Source organism: Lampris incognitus, chromosome 13, assembly GCF_029633865.1.
Source record: "Lampris incognitus isolate fLamInc1 chromosome 13, fLamInc1.hap2, whole genome shotgun sequence".
Lineage (NCBI taxonomy): Eukaryota > Metazoa > Chordata > Actinopteri > Lampriformes > Lampridae > Lampris > Lampris incognitus.
This window is the reverse complement of record NC_079223.1, coordinates 28,494,632-28,504,115: the sequence shown is the minus strand read 5'-3', so window position 1 is coordinate 28,504,115 and position 9,484 is coordinate 28,494,632. Positions and strand designations below refer to the sequence as shown.

The window sequence follows — 9,484 nt, the reverse complement described above, 5'->3', positions numbered from 1 at the left end:
AAAACACACACACACACACACACACACACACACACACACACACACACACACACACACACACACACACACACACAGGAGAATGAAGGGAAGTGCTGGCAGACAGCCCAGTATGACGATGACAGCTTTACAGGCCCAGACTGGAGTAAAAGCATCAATTATGGCACATTGCAACATAAAAGTAGACCGTACTAAAGTACGATGGAGTCTTATTAAACCACCAACCAGAGCACTGCTGTGCCCTCTGGCAAAGACTGGGACGTGATCTAGGATAAGCTAAATAGTTTGGCGTTTGAGTGTAATTTCTTGCTCTCATCTGCAGTGGACAATGTGCTAATTCCCCTTTTCCTGTATTTGATGAATTTGCATCAGACAGATTAACAACCTGGGAATAATCCAGAATTTTAATATCATTTATAAGCAAACAGCAAAAAAAAAAAAAAAAAAAAAAACTGTTGACCTGAAAAACAATGTTTGTAGATTTGTAGATATCAAACTTGATCAGAATTCAAGCCTAATTTATCGTGTTGTGGGAGTGCAGGAATGAGGAGACGGAGAGATCGAGTCGAGTCAATTCCGTTTACTCTCCACACAAAACAATACCAATACAGCACAATCTCCCATGGCAACCAGCTAACCGCTAGGCTGCTGCAAACATGGCTCACCCCGGAAACTCTAAGCAGTGCCTACGTCAGCACTCTGAATGTCTGCCTTAAAGGAGCAGCAGCCCCTGGTGAATCTACCCTCAATTGTGCATCACCAGTGTCTGAAAAAAAAAACAAAAAAAAAACTTTACACAGCTGTTTGTCAGGGACAGGAGACCAGGATATGCTATCTGGGATAAACAAGCATCACCAAGAATACTGTGGCGTGTGAACACCATAAACACATTTTTTTCATAGTCAGGGCAAGTATGGCTTTCATGAAAGTATTCAAATATTTTCTTTATGTATATACAGACAATCAGATAAGCTGCACAAACAGATAGACCTGTCAAATAAAATTCAAATAAAAACACAAGTGTCATACAAATACCCTGCAAGAACACACATAGAATAGACACAAATACATTCAAGTAAAATCATTATTGCACATTATTAAAGTCATTAAACATTCGAAGCCCTTTACAGAAAAAATGCAAATGTAGAGAACCCCCCCTTTTTTTTCTAAACAAAATGACATTTTAGAAGGGTGATTAGTCTTTTCTTAAACACAGAATATCTTTTCCAAAATGGACATATAATGTTCTGTATTGAACTCCTCAAATTCAGTGGCTTTGAAAATAAATAACTCAGCATAAAAACTACCAAATTCTATAGACAAGGCAGAAATGACCATACAAAGTATGATGAAATATTTTGTTTCCATATCGACATCGAAACGTCGCTTGCAAATTATCTCAGCGTCGTAAAGTTACCCCAGCAAGGACAAAAACGTTTGGGAATGGCCCCGGAGTCAGCCGCTGATTACCGTTCTGCCGTCTGCCTTGAGCCCAGCACGTCTCAAGCTCCACTCACGCCGCTGGTGTGATACGTGACGCCATGTTCTCATTACGACCAACCCAGGGTGTTCTGACAGCTTGTACGGTCCACCATGTTTCCTGGTCCCCGTGGCACCCGGAGAGCTGGGCACTGCTGCCAGCTAGCAGCAGGTATGAGGGGGGAAAGGCCTTCTCTCTTCTCTGTGTACCCTGACATGAAGGCTTAGGGCCAGAGTTGTTTTATTTTCATCATGTGCAATGAATTCTAAGGAGGGAGCTCGGAGTAGAGCCGCTGCTCCTTCGCGTCGAAAGGAACCAGTTGAGGTGGTTCGGGCATCTGATTAGGACGCCTCCTGGGCGCCTTCCTTTGGAGGTTTTCCGGGCACGTCCAATTGGGGGGAGATTCCAGGGTAGACCCAGAACTCACTGGAGGGACTATATGTCCAATCTGGCCTGGGAATGCCTTGGGATCCCCCAGCAGAAGCTGGAGGGCGTTGCTGGGGAGAGGGACGTCTGGAGTGCCCTATTTAGCTTGCTGCCACCGTGACCCGACCCCAGAGAAGTGGCTGATGATGAGATGAGATGAGATGCAATGAATTCTCAAGGAGATAACCCTAAACTAAGTCCTTCACCATCATTTTGGCACTCATCACGTCTTCTCTTTATCAAATAATCAGTCTAGGGAGACTGTTTTTGTCACACCTAGGATCTGCAAACTGCAGCTTTTCTCCCTGCAACTCAGTGGTATCAGTTGCTTGTAATACTGGAAGTTTTAGAACTTGATCTTATGCAGCAGTTGCATTCATTAATACTGGATAAGAAAAACACAACTGACTCCAATCAGCTAGCTCTACTGGGCACACACCTTGTTGTATCTTAAACACACAAGTAGCATTCTGTTTCTTCTTGAAAGTTTGTCCCTCCCAAGTCAATTGCAGAGGAACACTCTTAAATAGGAGTGACAGTACAGACTTGTGTTCTGGGGTATTGATAAGTGTCCCATGACTCCATTTTTATTTGGCAAAGGTCACCAACAATCGTTCACACAGAACACTGATTGGATGGTGAGACAGCTGAGCTAACTGCTGACCAGCATGAGTGTGTTTTAAGCTAGGGGCTGTTGGCGGTCATAACCTCTCTCATTGGGGAATGTTTGAGATTCACGGGGCTATTTGGTGACTTTTATTGCACTCTTTGGGCTTGAAACATGTCACAGAGAAGTTTTAAGAGCTTTGTTGGAATTAGCAAAGAAGGTACTTAATGTATTGCAAACTTTACTAAATTATGCCTTATATGGCAAAAATAGCCAAAATGGCAAGAAGCAGAATATCCAATAATTGATGCAGTAATACAAGTACCCTATTCAAAAGCCAGTTGAAAATTAGGCAAAACGAAAGAAAAAGAAAAGACTTTGGAAATTATGGATTTTTCATTATTACTGAAATCTTTTTTATAACTGTCTGGCCAGAATCATAACTACTACTACTACTACTACTACTACTACTACTACTACTACTGTAGTAGATTCTGGCCAGAATCATAACCAGACATAATAACAGTAACATCAGTTGTGGCCAAAGTAACTTGTTGACATCATACAGTAGCTTTGAACTCAAAGTCAAAAACACGTGAGCAAAATAAAGAAAATTCTCATCCATCCATCCATTCATCCTCTCCTCTCATCTCTTCTTTTCTCATCATATCATCCTCCACCCCTCTCATCTTCCTCTGCTATTTCTTCTTATTCTATCATCTTCCTCTCCTGCCCTAAACAGCTACTCTAACAGATCCCAAAAGTGTCTCCCCTCTCTGCCATGGCCTACTTGGTTGGGGTCTAAAGCAGCACATCACTGCTGATGTGTAGGATGGAGAGCTATGCCATTAATTCCCTGCACTTTCTGTGGTTGATTGTGAATATATTTTCAGTTGTCATAAGCTGGAAAATGGCTGTTCAACTGAGGCAGAAGATGCAGGGATGACAAGAAAGAGACAAATTATCTTGAAAACTTCACTGAACAGGTGGCTAGCTACTCTGAGGCCTCCGATTTCATTGATGATATCCTCCGCTATGATCATTTACATTTTTTTCCATCACATTCAGATGGCTGTGATGGACTGGCGGCCTGTCCAGGGTGTCTCCCCACCTGTCGCCCAATGACTGCTGGGATAGGCTCCAGCATCCCTGCGACCCTGAGAGCAGGATAAGCGGTTTGGATAATGGATTTATGGATGTATGGACATTCAGGTGGTTTCATATATGCTCAGTGTCATTTTCATGACCCATTTCAGGTACAGGCTTCCAGTTTGTGAACCCTTTTATCAAAAAAAGCATTTTTGCTACATTTTGAGAACGTAACCACTGCATCGGTTTTGGGTTTCCTCCTATGCTGAGGACTCTATGGTGGTTATCAGGCTACGTGGATATCGTCCAGCTGCTGTTGGGCTGAGCCAAGCAGCTTCTCATAACAGCGCCTGTAACCACAGCAATGTTGAGAGTGGTGCTGCAAGTGGAAGATCTGCTCACAAACACCATATACACCATTGGTGTCCAGAGGTGGGGTCGAAGAGGATGGGATTCATTCTCTGAGTCACTTGCCTGTGACATTCAGAACATAACCCACAGTCTAGAAAATGGCATCACACATGCTATCTCCAGTCTCCATGAAATGGTCCATGACCATTTTCCAAGCTTCAGCAGTCAAACTTTTCAGGAGCTCCCTGTTGGGATATCTGCCAGTGTTTATATCAGGCTCTGGTACACTTTAATGCACACATAACAGAGCAATTACTGACAGCTGTTGCATTAAGTCCTAGGGTCACTGTTGTGTGGGCATTTGGTGAAAGTCAAGGGAGAATAGAGTAGCGTCTCATGTTAGATCTCCAAAATTGATTGTGGTTTGTCAGTTTTACCTAAATATGGTGAACAATGCTCCGCTAACTGGTTTCTAAATTACACTTGCGTGATGGATAATTCTTTCCGAGGCTGCATGCAACCAAATAAAAGGGAGGCTCCTCTGCCAGGCTATTAGAGGAACAGATTAGATGATTGATGATTTCTGCTCAACATTAAAACAAATCTCTTTCATCTTCTGTCTTTTTTTTTCTCTATTTTGCATTAGTCTGTTGGAAATGAGCAAACCTCCCTCGCTTTCTTCTCCCTCCCTTAGACGCTAACAATCGAAATACAGTAATAGAGGCTCTGGTTCAGTTCAGAAATACAATCTATTCTAGCTCCATCGTATCGTCTGCTCCTCATCTACAGTGGGTGTATCAATCTCCTCATTTCTCTCCGTCACTCTCCCCTCGACAGCTTTATTAGTCTCATCTACAGCCACATATAATTAATTCATGTCATCTATGGTTAATGTTTATCTTCGTAAGATGTCCCTTCTCTCTCTCCCCCACCCCACAGGACAAGACAATAAAAAGCTAAATTTACTACACCCTGATGGTCAATGGGGGTGTTATCACCACTTCCCTTCATTTACTTCCCTATCCTTCCTATGTGCAGTATGTCGCCGGCCAATTGGGCCAGAGCACACTGGTGTTTAATTCACGGTTGTTGTAAACAGTGATTTACATCAAACAATTCTTTCATTCCTTTTCGCCTATGTTTGATGGAGATTGCTGTTGACAAAAAACAACAGCTTGAAACACCAGTTTAAATTTGTGAAACTGGGAATGTGTCATTGCAACTCACCGGGAGCAGACCCTGGCCCAGATGGGCAGCATGGGACACAAGTATGAATTGTGATGTAAAAATATGGATTTCTGGAATCTGGGTAGTGTAGTGGTCTATTCCATTGCTTACCAACATGGGGATCGCCGGTTCAAATCCCCGTGTAACCTCTGGCTTGGTCAGACGTCCCTACAGACACAATTGGCCGTGTCTGTGGGTGGGAAGCCGGATGTGGGCATGTGTCCTGGTCGCTGCACTAGCACCTCCTCTGGTCAGTCGGGGTGCCTGTTCGGGGGGTAGAGGGAACTGGGGGGGAATAGCATGATCCTCCCATGCACTATGTCCCCCTGGTGAAACTCCTCACTGTCAGGTGAAAAGAACGGGCTGGCGACTCCACATGTATTGGAGGAGAAATGTGGTAGTCTGCAGCCCTCCCCAGATCAGCAGAGGGGTGAAGCAGTGACCGGGACAGCTCGGAAGAGTGATGTAATTGGCCAAGTACAATTGGGGAGACAAAAGGAAAATAAATAAATAAATAAATATGGATTTCTGTCTTTAGTTGGCTGTGCACTAATAAAGGATTACAAAGATATTGAGTTAAATATCGTAGCCAATCAAACACTGGTTGGAAGTGTGTTTTCGTTACACATAAAATGTCATTACAATGCATTGAAAGGAGACCCCTGGAGACCCCTGCCTGACCGGGCAGCCTAGAGTGATGGGCCAGCGAGCTGAGAGACTCACACTCTCTCACTCAGCTCACACTTTTTAATACACCCATTAATCCCTTTTCTCTCCCCCACCATGGGAAACAGCCAAACCATTTAAGTCGATCACAACACCCAAACAGCACCCGAGTCCTACAGGAAGAGGAGCTGCTGTATCCAGTGCCCCTGGGTGAACCTCTTTAAATAGGATGTCTGGATGTGTTATGGCCGCTATTGTTTCCTATAAACATCTAGCACTGGGACAATAACAATCGCATCAGGGCAAATGAAGTTATCTGAGAATGGAATTAAACTCGCCGTGACCTCGCTGTCTGCTTGGCTCACAGCAGCCACCCATTAATAATGCCTAATCTAATCAAGTAGCCATGATGGATAGATGGGAGGTGCCTGTGCACGTTTCTGAGTGTGTTACTGTTTTGTGTGTGTGTGTGTGTGTGTGTGTGTGTGTGTGTGTGTGTGTGTGTACACGTGTATGTATGTGGAGGATTCCAAGTCCATGTATGTTTGTTCATGTGTGTGTACGTGTGCAGGTTTATTATGTGTCAGTCTGTGTCCGTAAGTTTCCTGGATACCTGAACACTTACTTTTGTGTGCACATTTCTCATGTGTGCCTGTGTATGCTGTTTGTGTTTATCAGCATCTGCGTCTGACTGTGTCTGTGTCTACGTGCATTTCCAGATTTACGTGTGCCTTAGTGTATGCATTTGATGTGTGTGATTTATGTATTTCCATTTGTTTCTGTCCGTGTGTGTACATGTGTGCGTGCTTGTGTGTGTTTCAGTAAGACCAGAGCCGATGCCAGGCTCCAAGCCAGACCAGTGTTCTATTCAGGCCCCAACCAGAACCACGTCTGTTGCACTGAGCTGGGCTAATGAACACAAGAGAGTAGCCAAGACTGTGTGTGTGTGTGTGTGTGTCTTCATAATGCATGTTTCTACTTTGTTTTAGTTCGACAGTGCATGTATGTCTGACCTGTGGGTTTACACACACATGTGCTTGTGTGCCATTTTATTTCTGAGTCGGTGTATGCATGTGTATGGCTTTTTCTCAGTGTTGCTGTGTACATTTTTCTGTGTGTAAGGGTCAGCGTGTGTATACTGTATGGTTGGTTGTGTGTACCGGGGTGCTCATGTGCGTTTTTGTCTGTGCACATGTTTTTGTGTGTGTGTGTGTGTGTGTGTGTGTGTGTGTATTCACAAGCCAAAATGTGAGAAAGGGTGTAAAAATAAAGATTAAGGAAATGAGGACAGATAAGGAGGTGGGTGGAAGGAGAGCCTGGAGAGAGAGAGAGAGAGAGAGAGAGAGAGAGAGAGAGAGAGAGAGAGAGAGAGAGAGAGAGAGAGAGAGAGAGAGAGAGAGAGAGAGAGAGAGAGAGAGAGAAATGAGGTGATAGAGAGAGAGAAAGAGAGAGGTCCACTGTCTACTATTATCTCTGACGGCAAAGTCATGTCCTTGTAACTGATAGACAAATAACCCTACTGTGACTGATAAAGACTGCTTGGAGGGAGGGAGTTATAGAGAGAGAAACTGAGGAAAGGAGGGGTTGTAGGGAGAGATACACCAAGCTACAGAGAGCAGATTGGGGGGGGGGGGTCTGTGACAGGAATGAAGGGAAGGAAATGCAGGAGAGAGAGAGAGTGGGAGAGGGGGAGGGGTGGAGGGGTCTGTGACAGGAATGAAGGGAGGGAAATGCAGGAGAGAGAGAGAGAAAAGAGAGGGGTGAGATGGATGAGGAGTTTGGGAGAAAGAGGAGAGAGAGAGAGAGAGAGCGAGAGAGAGGCGGACAGAGGGGATAGGGAGAGGTGGAGGAAGAAAATTTGAAATAAAAAAGAGGAAGGGGAAAGGGAAAGACGGAGGTATGTATGGAGAGAGTGATGAGATGAATAGAGAGAGGCAGCCAATACAGAAAAGTACATAGAACAGTACCAAACAATACAATATAATAATAAAATACAAGGAATTACCCATAATTCAGTGTGGGAGAATAAGATCTCCCTTGCTCTTTGAATAGTAATTTCCTGCATGAATGGACAACACACACAACACACACACGTGCGCGCGTACACACACACACACACACATAAAAGTCTTCACAAACACATTCATGCATACAGACACATGCAAACGCAATCTTTTGCGCTCTTTCTGACTAACTGCTTCCCAAGGTTCAATCGTCTCACTGCCATGTTCCTCTGATAGCTATTATTCATAGAAATAAACAAATCTTGATACATATGGATACTTTTGGCACCACCGTTTGACTCCATAGAATCAACCGCAGAGAAAACAATGTGCTGTGAGAAGTTGCTTTGATTTCAGATGAAAAGACCAGGTCCAACCTAAAAAGAAGTGTTTGTTTTTTGACTGCTTGACATGATATTTTCATCAAAACATGTGGCCATCAAAAGACTAGGCATGTCTGCAAAGAAAAACAGAGGAGAGAGCTGGTTTTTAGAAGATGATAAAATGATGAAGTCAACAGAGAGAGCCAGAGAGAGAGATATATATGCAGGGAGGACAAAGAAGGTTGAACGAAGAGAAGGAGAGAGAAAGGGATAGATTGCATAAGAGCGGGAGGGAGAACGAGACGGAGAGATAGAAAGAGATACGCATATACACTTGAGCACAGATCCCAGGGGGGTTAACATAGAAAGAAAAGGAAAAAACAAGTTTATTTCTACTCAGACGCTTCGGTCATCTTATTCCCAACTGTTGCTTCATTGACTCAGGATGAATTGAGAAGGGGAAAAAGAGAGAAGGTGGATAACGGAAAGAGGAGGGTAAAGAAATTACGATACAAAGCGAGATATTGAGATAGAGAGAGAAAGCGAGAAAGAGATGGAAAAGAGAAAAAACGAAGAAAGAAAGCGGTGACAAGTCAACAGAAACAAAGAAAAAGAGGGAAGAAAGCACTTGAGAGTAAAGAGAAGGAAAGGATGAAAAAGGAGAATGGAGAGAAGAACAGTGCAGAAGGATTCAAAGGCAGCAGGGAAATTGCTGCTATAATAATGATCTGTTTCCTTCTCCAATGAAAGAGAAAAAAGATGACGTCCTCCAACATCTGAGGGACCTGCTCATGGGAATTTCTAAATGAGAGCCAGACTTTGGTCAATATTGCATTTGCTTTTACTTTTCATGTTTAGCTTTAGCTTATGTTTCAGACCAGATGGCTGAGATTCTGTCACATAGGACAGTGCAACAAATTTAGACCGTCACGCTAAACGACTTTAAAGTCAACAGACACTCTGGGCTCTGGTGTCCGGGAGGCGCAAGGCCAACGGTAGCGCTACCGCAGACGTAGTGACAATTTCACTGGGCGCAACGCGGGTTTCCTCTCGCCCGGGGGCATTTGATGATTTCCGGGCTCGCCATGACATCGCTTGCGCCGATGGCAGCTGGCAGCAGCGGCACTCCAATGCCACAACAGGGGCTGTGCTCAGCATCCTGCTAAGCGGTGTTTGCTCGGCGACTGGCTCGCCGGCCTCCAGGGGGAAATCGACGGCGGCTGGATGCTGCTCTCCGACACTGGTCCTCCTGATGTCCAGGGGACAATCGATGGTGGCAGGAAGCTGCCCTCTGGCGCTGGTTCTCCTGGCTCCC

General features: G+C 44.4%; 1 long non-coding RNA gene across 1 annotated transcript in view; it reads right to left on the bottom strand.

Annotated features, from left to right (window-relative positions):
* Window positions 1-5,325, bottom strand: part of LOC130123238 (uncharacterized) — a 32,850-nt gene extending 27,525 nt beyond the window's left edge. The window contains exon 1 of the long non-coding RNA XR_008811287.1: window positions 5,289-5,325. This is a non-coding gene — a long non-coding RNA (uncharacterized LOC130123238). The remainder of the gene's footprint in view (window positions 1-5,288) is intronic.
* Window positions 5,326-9,484: the final 4,159 nt, after the last annotated feature.